Source organism: Dendrobates tinctorius, unplaced genomic scaffold, assembly GCF_039654945.1.
Source record: "Dendrobates tinctorius isolate UK_male_01 unplaced genomic scaffold, ASM3965494v1 ptg000058l, whole genome shotgun sequence".
Taxonomy (NCBI): Eukaryota; Metazoa; Chordata; class Amphibia; order Anura; family Dendrobatidae; genus Dendrobates; species Dendrobates tinctorius.
Window position 1 is genome coordinate 1,429,325 of NW_027361726.1, and position 16,797 is coordinate 1,446,121.

General features: G+C 43.2%; 1 protein-coding gene across 2 annotated transcripts in view; it reads left to right on the forward strand.

The window, feature by feature from the left end:
• The window catches only part of PTGER2 (prostaglandin E receptor 2), a 102,878-nt gene that overhangs the window by 73,170 nt on the left and 12,911 nt on the right, over nt 1-16,797 (forward strand). Inside the window, exon 1 of one of the 2 annotated variants that reach the window (XR_012232674.1) lies at nt 1,639-2,804. The exons of the other annotated variant lie outside the window; for it this stretch is intronic. The gene's annotated coding sequence lies outside the window, so the exon portion shown is untranslated. Of the gene's footprint in view, nt 1-1,638; nt 2,805-16,797 lie in introns of those variants that run through there. 2 annotated transcript variants of the gene reach the window in all.

Genomic DNA, 16,797 nt, shown 5'->3' on the forward strand with positions numbered 1-16,797 from the left:
TATACGTGCATTTGAGCGTCTGAAGAATAGTTTTGCTTCAGCCCCCATTCTGGTGCAACCAGACGTGTCTAAACCTTTTGTGGTAGAGGTTGATGCGTCGGAGGTGGGAGTGGGGGCAGTACTGTCTCAAGGCTCGTCCTTGAGCGAGATGCATCCATGCGCCTACTTCTCCAAGAAGTTGTCGCCGGCCGAACGGAATTATGATATCGGCAACAGGGAGTTGTTGGCCATCAAACTGGCTTTTGAGGAATGGCGACACTTCTTGGAGGGGGCGGCTCACCAGGTCACAGTTATCACCGACCATAAGAATCTGCTCTACCTGGAGTCGGCCAAGCGTCTGTCTCCTAGGCAGGCTCGCTGGGCATTGTTTTTTACTCGTTTCAATTTTCTTGTGACGTACCGTCCCGGGGCTAAAAACACCAAGGCGGATGCTTTGTCTAGGTGTTTTCCGGGGGGAGAACCTCGGGAAGAGCCGGTACCCATCCTCCAGAAAGGGGTAGTGGTCTCGGCTCTCACGACTGAGGTAGAGGCGGAGATTGCCGAGGCCCAAGAGGAGGTACCACCAGGACTTCCCGCCAACAAATCATTTGTACCCCTGCATCTTCGGCCTAAGGTGTTGAAGGAACACCACGATTCGGTACTGGCTGGTCACCCAGGGGTGAAGGGCACCTTAGAGCTGGTATCGCGTCGTTTCTGGTGGCCCAAAATCCGGCAGGACGTGGTCTCGTACGTGGCAGCTTGCATCACGTGCGCTAGGGCTAAGTCACCCCGAACCCGTCCTGCTGGCACGCTACAGCCTCTGGGGGTACCCAATAGGCCATGGACAGAAATCTCCATGGATTTTATCACTGACTTGCCAGCCTCGGCAGGGAACACGGTCATCCTGGTGGTGGTTGACCGTTTTTCAAAGATGGCGCATTTTGTGGCGTTGTCCTCTTTGCCCAATGCTAAGACGTTGGCTCAGGTATTTGTGAAGGAGGTGGTCAGACTCCACGGAGTACCGTCTGACATAGTATCTGATAGGGGTACGCAATTTGTGGCGAGGTTTTGGAAAGCTTTTTGCTCAAGGTTGGGGATCAAGTTGTCACATTCATCGGCGTTTCATCCACAGTCTAATGGACAAACTGAGCGCATGAACCAAAATCTAGAACAGTATTTACGATGCTTTGTGTCCGACAACCAGGAGGGGTGGTCTACTTTCCTTCCTCTGGCCGAATTCGCATTAAATAATCACCGCCAAGAGTCATCAGGAGAGTCTCCATTCTTTTGTGTGTACGGTCAACATCCTCAGTTTTGTACCTTACGTCAGGGTGACTCCGGGGGTGTCCCGGAGGAGGATCAGCTAGGAGCCCAATTGTCATCAGTCTGGAGGCGGGTGAAACAGCGTTTGTTGAGCATGAGTGCCAGGTACAAACGGGTGGCTGACAGTAGACGCGTGCCAGGTCCGGACCTGTGTGTGGGTGAATGGGTGTGGTTAGCTACGAAGAACATAAAACTCAAAATCCCTTCTTTAAAACTGGGTCCAAGGTTTATTGGGCCTTTTAGGATTTCTGCCATCATTAACCCAGTGGCTTATCGGTTGGAACTTCCCGCAGTGTACAAGATACACAACGTGTTTCACAGGGCTTTATTGAAAAAGGTGGTAGGCTCTGTGGACACAACGCCGATGCCACCTCCAGTCATGGTGGATGGCGAGTTAGAGTTCGAGGTCGCCAAGGTAGTGGACTCTCGAGTAGTACGCCGTACTCTTCAGTATTTGGTGCACTGGCGGGGGTATGGTCCAGAGGAGAGGTCTTGGGTTCCAGCCTCAGACATACATGCGGATCGGCTGGTCAGTTCTTTTCACCGTCGTCATCCGGACAAGCCGGGTCCTATGAGTCTTGAGGGCCCTGGGGTCCCTCGTAGAAGACGGGGTACTGTCATGTCGGACGCTGTTCACACCACAGCATCCGGCAGGCAGAGGTATTTCCACCTCCAGCCACTATAGCCTCAGTGGCGCCGGCCTGATCTTCAGGCTCTCGGGGGTTAATCCTGCTGGAGACCAGGTTGGATGGTTAGTCACGCCCACGGTCTTTAAATAGTCATGCTGGCCTATGGGCGTCGCCGATTATAGCTTGTGTTTCATACCAAGTGGTTCCGGTCTGGAGTGGAGGTGTTCAAGAGAGAGAGATTCATATCTGGTGTCGTATGATCCGTCGTTATCCTTTCTCCTTCCCATATTTGTGTTTAGTTGTGCCCTGTTCACATTACTGTTTATTCCTGTGTGTGTGCGGCGCAGTGCAGTTTAAGTTCTCCCTGTCTGTCATTATTTGTGTGGGAGCTTTGGTGGTGACTTCTCACTGGGTGGAGGGTGGAGGGTTAAGTGCAGGGCTGAGCAGGAGATAAGGAAAGGTCGGAGGCTCAGGCATTTGCACCTTCAGCAAAAACCCTGGGTTGAGGGTCAGACAGGGTTTCCCCTAGTAAAGGGACACCACAGGGGCCCCGGGTATTTCAGCCTTAGTTGAACTAAGCCCCGTAACAAGTATGGGGAGTGAGGGTGATGGGATATGTGCAGACACAGTATGGGGAGTCAGGGGGTATGTGTGAGCAGACAGTATAGAGAGTGAGGGGGTAAATATATGAGGAGATAGTATGGTGAACAGGTGGGATGTTAGAGGAGACAGTATGAGGAGGGAGGAGATTTGCTGCAGAAGACCGAAGAAGATGGACGTCTACAGAGACAGCTGTGGATGAGAAAACTCATCATGGGGTCTGGACAAGAAGAAGAAAAGGAGAACGACTCCAGAGATGACGTCATCTATAAGGTACCTGGATGTAAATATTATTTGTGATACAAGAAGAAGAAAGTTCGTTCAGCACACCGGCATAAATGAAAAAAACTTTATTAGGCTAATATGCCATATTAAAATGCAAAAAACACCTGACGCGTTTCCGGTGCACAAAGGCACCCTTAGTCATAGGTAAATAAAAACAATATGCATAGAAAAATATATACAGGTTACAGACCAATCACAAAGCTTGCAATTAATTACAAAAAGTGGCAACACATGAAAGGAAAAGTGAGCGGTTCCTTGCAATGATACAGATCACTCCAGGATTGAAGTTCCCAAGGAAAAAAAAAAAAAAAGGTACAATAATATAAATGGATATATCTAAAAGTAATTAAATAACTCCAAAATGATCTTCCAATGGAAAATGGATTTTCTGCGCAGAAATAAATGATTCCATGCGAAAGGTGTGAATGAGTGCCCACGGACAATATATAGCGTTAGTCAGAATCAAAAGGAATTTCCTACACCTCAAAAATAATTTATAGATGCGCAGGAATGAGTGGTTCCATGCAAAAGGTGTGAATAGGTACCTACAAACAATATATGGAATTAATAACAATCAAATGGAGTTTTTTGCACGTGTAATAAAATATTTCATGCAAAGAGTATGAATGAGTGCTTGCGAACAATATAAAGAATTAGTCAACAGAAAAAAAAAAAAAGTTTTTTTTGGACTTGAAAAATGAGTTATAGATACGCAGGAATAAAAAGTTCCATGCAAGATGTGTGAATGAGTGCCTACAAACAATATATAAACTTGGTGACAAATGGAATTTTTAGCACATAAAAAATGAAAAATAAGTTATAAACACATAGCAATCAATGGTGGAACTATTGCAGAATGCTTGATAAACATATGAATAAAATAGGTGCTATGAGATAAATTCTATGCTTTCCTAGTATAACAAAAAAAAAAAAAAAAAAAAAAAATACGGAAAATAAACTAAATACTGATCACTGTAAAATTATTTTTGGCAGAAAAAACTAATAAGTACATAAATTTCATTAATAAATATAGAACAAATCGTTCCTGAAATTCATACCGTTTGGAGATTTAGTGTCTAATTTTAATATCCAAAAAGCTTCACGTATATTTAATAGCTTGTGTCTATCACCACCTCGTGCAGGAGTTTTAACCCTTTCTAGACCATAGAAGGCAAATGAATCCATATTGCTATGATGAGCATGAACGAAGTGTTTTACCGCTCCTGAATAGGAAGCGTTTCTTTGTTCTATATTTCTGATATGTTCAGCTATTCTTTTTTTTAGTTTGCGTATAGTACAGCCGATATACTGAATCTTACACTCTGTGCAACAAATGCAATAAACGACAAACTGACTGTCACAATTGATAAAAGATGTAATTTGTTGAGAAAAACCTTGGTATGAAAAAATAAATTTAGATTTGTCTATTGCATGTGTGCAGACATTGCACCTGGAACCAGCACATTTGTAAAATCCAGAGGAAGTAATCCAAGTACAAATTTTTTCTGGTGATTTTAAAAGACTGGGAGAAAGATAATTTGCCAAACTGGTTCCCCTTCGGGCAACATAACGGCAGCCAGATTGTATGATTTGTCTTAATTTAGTGTCTTGGTTTGTGACGGGCAGATATTTTTTCACAATTTCTTTAATTTGATTGAATTGGGGGCTGAATGGCGTTGAAAAAGTCACCATATGATCAGCACAAGCTGAGGATTTTTCCTTTATACTGGTAAATCTTGGTTTGTTCATCACTTTGTGGAATGCATTGCTGACAATTTGATTATTGTAACCTCGATCAAAAAGACGTTTTTTTATGACTTTACTTTCTTGTAAAAACAAGGCATTGTCTGAACATAAACGTTTAGCCCTATTGAATTCCCCATAAGGGATGGACTGGATGGTATGTTGGGGATGACATGAAGAAGAAAGTAAAAGTGAATTACCTGCAGTTTCCTTTCTATAAATGGTAGTGTGAACTTTGCCATTGATAGAATCACCTGTGAGCAATAAATCCAAAAAGGAAACTTGATTCCCTGTGCCACTGATAGTGAATATTAAATTTAGATTGTTAGAATTGAGACAAGAATGAAAAAGGGACAAGTCTGTGGAATTACCCTTCCAAACGAACATCAGATCGTCCACATATCTACCAAACCAAAAAATGTCATTGAAGAATGGGTTGAGATCATAAAAAAGAAATTGCTCTTCCCACTAAGCCATATATAATATAGCTAAAGAAGGTGAGAAATTTAACCCCATAGGGGCACCCAAAATTTGAAGAAAAAATGATTTATTAAACATAAAATAATTGTGACTCAGTAGATATGCGGAAGATCTGATAATAAAAGAATTTAGTTCACCCGAATAATTGCTATAATTATCCATATGGTGCGATAAAGCCTGTAGAGCAAGAGAATGAGGAATCGAGGAGTACAAGTTGGTTACATCACAAGTGAAAAAGCTGAAATTTTTCTGCCAGATAAAATTATCAAACGCATGAATCACAGATTCAGAATTTTTCAAATACCCTGGAATGCGAAGGGTTAAAGGTTGCAAAAATTTATCTACCCAAACACTTAAATTTTTATTTAGTGAACCAATACTAGAAATGATAGGACGGAGTGGAGGAGGAAATTGATTTTTGTGGATTTTGGGTAACCCATGGAAAATAGGAATTACTGGATGGTCAGGTAACAACCATTTAGCTGTTTTTGAACAAAATATGTTCATTTTTAGACCATCCTGTACCAAGTTGGTTAATTCACACTTGAAAGTGGAAGAAGGATCACGGCTCAATGTGGAATATGTGCAGATGTCATTTAACACACTGAGAACAGAACTGATATATAAATCAGTGTCTAAAATGACTGTGCAGCCGCCTTTATCAGATTGTTTGATTAATAAATTTGGGTTATTCTGCAAATCCTTGATGGCTTGAGATTGAGTGATGCTCAAATTATGAAAAAAATCAGTGTATTTAATGCTCTTGTCTAATTCTCGTAAATCTCTCTCCACCATGGACTGAAAAAGGTCCAAGCTGGGTACTCTCGATTGCAATGGATAGTATGAAGAATTGTGTGGCACAACATGAACATCTCTGTCATGTATGAGATCTGGATTATCGCGTGGATCCTGTAAGGAAGAAAGAGTGGTTAATGCAAATTGCTCTCTGAAGGAAAGCGAAGCAAATAATTCATCTTGAAAATTAACAGGATCAGAGTTGTCAATCATGTTGTCACTGGAATCATTCTGGAAAAAATGTCTTTTCACTGTAAGGAGTCTGGGAAACTTGTACACGTCTTTGATTGTCTGGAAAAGGTCAAATTTTTTACTGGGAACAAAGTTCAATCCTTTCTGCAAGATATCAATTTGTGCTGGGGTCAAAATGAACGGAGTCAGGACTACAACGTTGGAAACAGGACTTAGAACATGGTTCTCTTGTTGCGCGTTGGATAACGCTTCCATGTGCGTTTTTCTCTTCCTCCTGCCACCTCTCCTGCATCTCCGTTTTTTGTCATGGCACCAGACGGATTGCGGGAGTCTGTTGGCTGGTGTTGCGCAATGCGGGTGGAATTATCAATGTCTGGATCAGACGTGTTATAATCAGAAGAAGAAAACTATACCGACTTATTACGGCTATAGTCAGAGGCATTGGATTTAAAAATGGATCTTTTCGGAGTGCTGGATTTAAAATCTTTGCTCCAAGTAAAAGCCTCTGACTATAGCCGTAATAAGTCGGTATGGTTTTCTTCTTCTGATTAAGAGAACCATGTTCTAAGTCCTGTTTCCAACGTTGTAGTCCTGACTCCGTTCTTTTTGACCCCAGCACAAATTGATATCTTGCAGAAAGGATTGAACTTTGTTCCCAGTAAAAAATTTGACCTTTTCCAGACAATCAAAGACGTGAACAAGTTTACCAGACTCCTTACAGTGAAAAGACATTTTTTCCAGAATGATTCCAGTGACAACATGATTGACAACTCTGATCCTGTTAATTTTCAAGATGAATTATTTGCTTTGCTTTCCTTCAGAGAGCAATTTGCATTAACCACTCTTTCTTCCTTACAGGATCCACGCGATAATCCAGATCTCATACATGACAGAGATGTTCATGTTGTGCCACACAATTCTTCATACTATCCATTGCAATCGAGAGTACCCAGCTTGGACCTTTTTCAGTCCTTGGTGGAGAGAGATTTACGAGAATTAGACAAGAGCATTAAATCCACTGATTTTTTTCATAATTTGAGCATCACTCAATCTCAAGCCATCAAGGATTTGCAGAATAACCCAAATTTATTAATCAAACAATCTGATAAAGGCGGCTGCACAGTCATTTTAGACACTGATTTATATATCAGTTCTGTTCTCAGTGTGTTAAATGACATCTGCACATATTCCACATTGAGCCGTGATCCTTCTTCCACTTTCAAGTGTGAATTAACCAACTTGGTACAGGATGGTCTAAAAATGAACATATTTTGTTCAAAAACAGCTAAATGGTTGTTACCTGACCATCCAGTAATTCCTATTTTCCATGGGTTACCCAAAATCCACAAAAATCAATTTCCTCCTCCACTCCGTCCTATCATTTCTAGTATTGGTTCACTAAATGAAAATTTAAGTGTTTGGGTAGATAAATTTTTGCAACCTTTAACCCTTCGCATTCCAGGGTATTTGAAAAATTCTGAATCTGTGATTCATGCGTTTGATAATTTTATCTGGCAGAAAAATTTCAGCTTTTTCACTTGTGATGTAACCAACTTGTACTCCTCGATTCCTCATTCTCTTGCTCTACAGGCTTTATCGCACCATATGGATAATTATAGCAATTATTCGGGTGAACTAAATTCTTTTATTATCAGATCTTCCGCATATCTACTGAGTCACAATTATTTTATGTTTAATAAATCATTTTTTCTTCAAATTTTGGGTGCCCCTATGGGGTTAAATTTCTCACCTTCTTTAGCCATATTATATATGGCTTGGTGGGAAGAGCAATTTCTTTTTTATGATCTCAACCCATTCTTCAATGACATTTTTTGGTTTGGTAGATATGTGGACGATCTGATGTTCGTTTGGAAGGGTAATTCCACAGACTTGTCCCTTTTTCATTCTTGTCTCAATTCTAACAATCTAAATTTAATATTCACTATCAGTGGCACAGGGAATCAAGTTTCCTTTTTGGATTTATTGCTCACAGGTGATTCTATCAATGGCAAAGTTCACACTACCATTTATAGAAAGGAAACTGCAGGTAATTCACTTTTACTTTCTTCTTCATGTCATCCCCAACATACCATCCAGTCCATCCCTTATGGGGAATTCAATAGGGCTAAACGTTTATGTTCAGACAATGCCTTGTTTTTACAAGAAAGTAAAGTCATAAAAAAACGTCTTTTTGATCGAGGTTACAATAATCAAATTGTCAGCAATGCATTCCACAAAGTGATGAACAAACCAAGATTTACCAGTTTAAAGGAAAAATCCTCAGCTTGTGCTGATCATATGGTGATTTTTTCAACGCCATTCAGCCCCCAATTCAATCAAATTAAAGAAATTGTGAAAAAATATCTGCCCGTCACAAACCAAGACACTAAATTAAGACAAATCATACAATCTGGCTGCCGTTATGTTGCCCGAAGGGGAACCAGTTTGGCAAATTATCTTTCTCCCAGTCTTTTAAAATCACCAGAAAAAATTCGTACTTGGATTACTCCCACTGGATTTTACAAATGTGCTGGTTCCAGGTGCAATGTCTGCACACATGCAATAGACAAATCTAAATTTATTTTTTCATACCAAGGTTTTTCTCAACAAATTACATCTTTTATCAATTGTGACAGTCAGTTTGTCGTTTATTGCATTTGTTGCACAGAGTGTAAGATTCAGTATATCGGCTGTACTATACGCAAACTAAAAAAAAGAATAGCTGAACATATCAGAAATATAGAACAAAGAAACGCTTCCTATTCAGGAGCGGTAAAACACTTAGTTCATGCTCATCATAGCAATATGGATTCATTTGCCTTCCATGGTCTAGAAAGGGTTAAAACTCCTGCACGAGGTGGTGATAGACACAAGCTATTAAATATACGTGAAGCTTTTTGGATATTAAAATTAGACACTAAATCTCCAAACGGTATGAATTTCAGGAACGATTTGTTCTATATTTATTAATGAAATTTATGTACTTATTAGTTTTTTCTGTCAAAAATAATTTTACAGTGATCAGTATTTAGTTTATTTTGCGTATTTTTTTTTTTTTGTTATACTAGGAAAGCATAGAATTTATCTCATAGCACCTATTTTATTCATATGTTTATCAAGCATTCTGCAATAGTTCCACCATTGATTGCTATGTGTTTATAACTTATTTTTTATGTGCTAAAAATTCCATTTGATTGTCACCAAGTTTATATATTGTTTGTAGGCACTCATTCACACATCTTGCATGGAACTTTTTATTCCTGCGTATCTATAACTCATTTTTCAAGTCCAAAAAAAACTTTTTTTTTTTTTTTCTGTTGACTAATTCTTTATATTGTTCGCAAGCACTCATTCATACTCTTTGCATGAAATATTTTATTACACGTGCAAAAAACTCCATTTGATTGTTATTAATTCCATATATTGTTTGTAGATACCTATTCACACCTTTTGCATGGAACCACTCATTCCTGCGCATCTATAAATTATTTTTGAGGTGTAAGAAATTCCTTTTGATTCTGACTAACGCTATATATTGTCCGTGGGCACTCATTCACACCTTTCGCATGGAATCATTTATTTCTGCGCAGAAAATCCATTTTCCATTGGAAGATCATTTTGGAGTTATTTAATTACTTTTAGATATATCCATTTATATTATTGTACCTTTTTTTTTTTTTTTTTTTTTTTTTTTTTTCCTTGGGAACTTCAATCCTGGAGTGAGCTGTATCATTGCAAGGTACCGCTCACTTTTCCTTTCATGTGTTGCCACTTTTTGTAATTAATTGCAAGCTTTGTGATTGGTCTGTAACCTGTATATATTTTTCTATGCATATTGTTTTTATTTACCTATGACTAAGGGTGCCTTTGTGCACCGGAAACGCGTCAGGTGTTTTTTGCATTTTAATATGGCATATTAGCCTAATAAAGTTTTTTTCATTTATGCCGGTGTGCTGAACGAACTTTCTTCTTCTTGTGGACATCTGCTGTGCTCACCAGCGTATTCATGCACCCACCTGTGGATCAATGAACTCAGCCCAAAGTGGTTTTCATTTGGATGCGATGCAAACTCCCAGTCCTCCCTCTCCTGCATTATTTGTCATACTGACTAATTCTCATGTTTTTATTTGTTAGGAACATTATAGGGGTTGTCCAGGTTTGTGCGGAGTCTGCAGTCATTCTATGTGACTGCAAACTTCTGAATTCTCACAGTGCTCACTGAACGCTGTTAGAATTCTATCATGCCGGTAATTTACATACATACAGTCACATGCTGACAAGACATGTGTGGCCTCACTCAATGAAAATGAACAGAGCGAGGCCGGGCACGTCTAGTCGGAATGTGGCCAGAAGTATATAAATCACATACTTGTGCTGACATGACTGTACATTGGCAAGGGAGAAACCTAAATGTGTGCAGTGCATTAGTTGTGAGACTTCAGAAGCTGCAATGTCAGGATTCAGCTCTGCAGGTTCCAGTGTCATCACATAGACACTTCACTCATATGCGATTTTCATAGTTATGGTCTTGTGACAATGAACTTCTCATCCTGCTTTCAGTTTTTTACTGAACATTGAGAGCATTAGGGAGAGCAGCTTGTGGGTGCATGGCTAAGTGTGCAAGTCGCATATGTACTTGGGGGGGGGGGGGGGGGTGCCAAACCAAATTCTTACCCCGGGTGCCAGAAAGCCTAGATACGCCTCTGCACAGAGGTAGGGCAGACCTCACGGAGGAAGGTTGTGGGCTGCAGAAACCAAAGGAGTCTGTGTCCACCTATGCCTCCTGGGTCATGAGCCACCTTCGTAAGTATGAAGAGGTAAGTAAGACCATCAGGAGGCTCCGGGAGGAGCTGCGCTGCACAAGCGCCAAAGCTGCAGGTTCCTCCAGACCCAGGAAGACCCAACTCCAGGCTGAGGTAAAGCAACTGAAGCTGGATATTAATGAGGTGGAGGTGAGGAAAGCATTCCTAAGAGAAAAAAGTGGACCATTTAAAGAAAAACTGATGAATGAGGACAGATTTAGAGAAATGGCTGATAACAGAGAGCAAAGGCAGATGGGGCTGCTGCCTGAGAGCCAGGTGGATGATGATGATGACGATGAGGAGGATGATGACAGCAGAAAGCCACACCTGGCAGCCTGCAAAGTCACCCGCAGGCCACGTGCGGCGAGCTCCCTGCTGGACAGGCGACATTGGCATCTGGTCGCAGTTCTGCTGGCTCTGGGGAGGACAGTGACAACACCGGCCAGGGAGTGGCGCTAATGGCGGAGATCAAGCTCCTGGAGTCCCCAGTGTGCCTTCAGAACTTCCATCTTGGTGATGATTTACCAGAGGAGGCACCTTGGGGGCCAGAAGACTAAGGCAAAGAAGAACAAGCCGAAGCTTCAGGAAGCGGTAAGATATGTATATGCCCCCCTCCCTGTACCCCCTGAGTCAGCTGCAGGGTCAGCTCGCTGCATAAGCCATGTTGCCCAGCCCAGCCCGGGTTCTGCTGTGGATCCGGTGCAAAGGCGCGGGGAGAGTACAGAGCACGGTAGTGAGGCATAGAGCTCCGTCTCTGCTTGTAGTGGGGACGTAGCAGCAGGTGCATCAGCCGAGAGGCTGGACAGTGAGGGCAGCCCGGCGGCAGGTATGCGATTAGGCCACGATACTGTGGTGCGCTCCTCAGTGGGAGGGGGGAGCAGCCCAGTGTCGGGGGCAGCTCCGGTAGCCTTGCGCCCCTGAATGCTGTTGCCGCTGATCACTTAGTTGAGAAGCTGCTGCAGTGTGAGGGGGCTGTCGGGGCTGGGCGTTCCGATCCTCCCAAGATTCTGTTCTGCGTTGGCGCCGCTGGTCAGCAAGATCTTGATATGAAGGATCAGCGGCGCCTCACAGTGGCAAAAGATCAGCGGCGCCTAGTGAAGCAACGGAAATTACAAACTGATGATGCGGAGGGCACCCGTAAATCCAGGGGTGAGGTCTCCGCCAGTTCTGTGGAGGAGACTGAGCCCCTTGTGCCTGATGATGCGGAGGTCAAAAAGTCCCCCCCTGTTGTCACTGGTCCAGCAGGAGAGAATGTGGTGGGAGGTGTGGATGAGGAAATTTCTTTGTCTAGTAGTGTGGTTGCTGGTTTGGTGGAGAGTGAGGGTGTTATGGACGTGGGTAATAGTGATACTGTTGGTGTTGATGTGGTCACTGGTCCGGTTGCCCCCTCGGTGGTGGCAGTACCCTTTAGTAGTTATGCCGCTGTCACCTCCGGGGGAAATAGGGCGTCCTCCTCGTCTCCGGGCTCTGGGGATGGCATGTTGCAGTGGCGTCTCCTGGAGGCTCTAAAGAAGGGGGAGAGATCACTAACGGTAGAGGGTCGAGAGGTTGATCTATCCTTCTGGATAGAGAGGCATGGCCTTGGGGCCTTCCGAGTACAAAATGGGGGAAACACAGTGTGGTCCCTTCCGACAGCCGGGCCAGGTAGTTTGCGTAGGAATGTGGTCCGTCTTCAGTGGAGGGGCAGTGATGCGTGTCCTCCAAGGTCTAAGGTTGAAGGTTGTGGAGCGCCTGCTGAAGATGGTCTTCAAGGCTATTGACATCTATGCCTTGATACATCCCTATTCCGTGCCTGAGTTTGATGTCAGCTTTGTTCGGCCAGAGGGGCTTGAGCTCTTCTGGTCGAATTATGAGTTGGCAAAAAATGAGCCCGGCTGGCAAGACTTTGCCATCCAGGCGGTGTCTCGCCAAAATCAAGTCAAGAAAGTGACCGTGATGACTTGTAACAAGTCGCTTTCTTGTTATGACATCATGATGTGGCTTGGCAGATATGGAGAAGTGGTGGAAATGCCAAAGAAAAACCGCGATGAGTATGGTATCTGGTCAGGGGCCTGGACGTTTATGGTAAAACTTAAGCGTTCAGGTAATACGGTTGCCCACATTCCATCATCTGCCTTCCTGGGTAGGGATAGTATCCAGGTCTTCTACCAGGGGCACCCGAAGCTCTGTCACAAGTGCGGTGACCCCACACACTTCAGTGCAAACTGCACTGTGCAGAAATGTGCATTGTGTGGGGATATCGGCCATCTTGCTGCATCTTGTGTGGAGATTAGGTCACCCATTCAGCCGTTGTCCTCGCTCCTTCGCTAATGCAGTCGTGACCCCGTTGGGAGAAAGCCGTGAGGCTGATTCTGCTGGGGAAGGGACTAGCAGGGGTGAGGGAGCTGAGGGGCCAAGGAGAAAAAGCAACAAAAAGACGCCTGCCCAGCTGAGGCGTCTAGACAAGCGCAGACAGGAGAGGGAGCTGGGCAAGCCCCGGGCTACTGCGGTGACCCCTGTCCTGGATGCTAGTCTTGCTGCTAAGGCCCCGAGAGATGATGAGTTGGATGAGGAAGTCAGGAGGATCCACATGGAGGAAACTGCCACTGCCTCCGAATCCTCCCATTATGAAAGCATGGATGAGGATAATAGGCAGTGGCTAGAGGACAAGTGTAAGCTCAGCACCAAAAAGAAGGGAGATAAAACATCTCCCACTCTGACCAAGGTACCTAAGGAAGGAAAAACTGACTCCCCTCTGATTGGTCTTTCTAACCGGTTCCAAGCCCTTGAGAACATCTCTTCCTCTGAGGAGGAAGCTGTGGGTGAGGTTCCGGCTTCGGCAGAGCTTACAGGGGCTGCCACGTCTCCTTCTGGGAATGTAAGGTCCCTGGAGGGAGAGACTGGCCCGGAGACGAGGACGACAAAAAAAAAAAATCACGTGGGAATGGACACCTCTGTGTCATTATAGAGGGGGAAGGATTCCTCCTCTGAGGCAGAGGATATGGGGAGTGGGAAGAAGAAAGCCATCTAACCCAATCACCAATGATGGCGGTACCCACTCCGTTGACGCTGGAGTCTATTAATGACGCCAGCATAAAGTCAAATACAGCCAGATTTGCGGCCTTTGATTTTCTCAGCCGTGTTGAAACTGACATTTTCTTTTTGCAAGAGACCAGACTGCCAAACATGGCAGACGTGTTCAAAGCCAAAAGGGGGTGGAGACTCGGGCCCTCCTATTGGTCTCTTGCGGCCGAGCCGTATAGCGGAGTGGCGGTCCTTTTTACTGCATCGGTGGAATGCCGACGGGTTATTGATAGAGTTGAGCGACTTTGGTCGGATCGGGTTTCATGAAACAAAATTTGTTTCAGATGAAACTGGTCCGACTAGGGCAAAAAAAAGTCGGAATTTCGTCCTAAACCCGACCCCAATGCAAGTCAATGGGGAATAAAAGTCGGCATTGAGCGGATGACATTGGCTGGTCTCGGCTGGCCGGTCTCTCCTATGCAGAGTGGGCCTATGGAGCTTTCAGAGACCTTGGTGGCCGGGACCGCTGCACATTATTTCTAGTTAGCGCAGTGGTTAGGTATCACACATGGAACGCACGGTGCTTAGTATCGACGCAACGGAAAATCCTCCCAGTGGACGATGTGTTTAGGACCATACTCGGTGACCTGGTGAAGGTGTGCTCTCTGGAGTATGAGAGACTGGGCACACGTAGGGCCGCTCTCCTCTGGAGGGGCTTTTCTTTTAGTGTGCCCTAGTCTGGTCATCTCCTTTCCTGGTGGTGGGCTGCTGCTGACACTGTAGAATTTTTGTTTTGTGATCGGTCTACAGTGATGTAGGGCTGCAGGCGCCGAACTTGTGATTTGTGGGAGTTGTAGTGTTTATTTCTGTATATATTGTATATAGGGATATAGATTTGAGTGTAGGTGTTAGGTTGGCTGGTGGGAAAAGGGCGGAGGTGGGTTTATCTTGTGGGACTATGGGACACTGGGGTGTTTGGGGAAACACTGGCACTGCCTGATCTGGCCTATGGACGTTGGACATGGACTGAGGCATGAGACGCAGGACCAGCTCTCAGGTCAGTGTGGGGGTTGGGAATGGTGGGCTTGAGTGTGGGGTGTTTAGTTTAGTCTTGTATATATTTGTATATTTTGTGGTTATTTTATTTAAAAAAAAAAAAAACTATATAGTTTTTGTTTGCTATTCTTTATTTTATTAGTTTGTTGGTGACCGGACCAGAAGGTGTAAGTACTTAATATTATTATTCTCTATATATATATATTATATGTGTGAGAGGAGAGAATGAGGGGCTGGACCAGAGTTCAGTATACGGATTATTTTCTGGCTGATATTCCTGATATGTTTCTGTTATTATAATTATGTTTTTCATTTTTATAATAAAAGATCTACAGGATGTAACTCAGGATCAGTAATGTAGTGTATGTACACAGTGACTCACATTTTACACTAGATTACATCTATATATAAACTGGTGTTCAAATGCTAATTACACTTTATATATTTTCAGTACTGATCCATCAAACATAGAAGTGAGATGAGAATACCGTCAGACATCACATGTTCATTTTCCAAATAACTTTATTAAAATTTTAAAAGTAACAGTAATGTTTTGCAATAACATTTAAGTGTAGATGTTACATTTATACATACTGTACATATGACAAGGGAAAGGAAGGATAAGGGGTTCGGAATGAGTTTAAGTTGCTTTGTTAAGACATACAAAGGGTAAAACAACATCACATGTTCATAAACTAACATGATTTACCATTAGGGAGGTCAGTAATGAGGGGCTGCGGGGTAATTACTGCCTATAGCTGGCAGACCCTTACATTACATGAAGATGCTGTGAGCCAGTGCCAGAGGTGTCAGGGCGGAGGGAAGGGTCGTTGCTTTGTCATCGGTGATTCACAAGAGTCGCTAGTCCTGTCTGAAAAAAGCTGATATTTCAGTGAATGATTCCAGAGCTTGGAAAGATGGAAATGTGACACATAAAACAAACATATTTCCCCGATCACTCGGAGCAGCGCACAGAGCGAGGATTTCATGTTTAAGGGGTTTTCAATATTACATTTGTTTTTCAGTCCTTTTGATTTCCAAATGTAAAAATAATCAGCCGTAGTTATCGTACCCTGCTCCGAGCAATTACTTACCGCCGGCAGCAGCCACAAATACAGTGCACCTGACGACTGCAGTCAATCACTGGGAGTGATCCTGATATAGATAGCTCTCACAGCACAGCAAGCCACAGTATAGAAATAATGCACACAGTGATATCACAGTACAGGGATAATGCACACAGTGATGTCACAGTACAGAAAGAATGAACACACTGATGTCACAGTACAGGGATAATGTACATACTGATGTCACATTACACGGATAATACACACAGTGATATCACAGTAGAGGGATAATGCACACAGTGATTTCACATGCACAGAGAATACACACAGTGATGTCACAATACAGTACAGGGATAATGCACACAGCGATGTCACAGTACAGGGATAATGCACACAGAGATGTCACAGTACAGGGATAATGCACAGAGTGATATCACAGTACAGGGATAAGGCACACTGTGATGTCACAGTACAGAAAGAATGAACACACTGATGTCACAGTACAGGGATAATGTACATACTGATGTCACATTACACGGATAATACACACAGTGATATCACAGTAGAGGGATAATGCACACAGTGACAGTGATTTCACATGCACAGAGAATACACACCATGATGTCACAATACAGTACAGGGATAATGCACACAGCGATGTCACAGTACAGGGATAATGCACACAGAGATGTCATAGTACAGGGATAATGCACAGAGTGATATCACAGTACAGGGATAATTAACACAGTAATGTCATAGTACAGGGATAATGCACACAGAGATGTCACAGTACAGGGATAATGCACAGAGTGATATCACAGTACAGGGATAATTAACACAGTA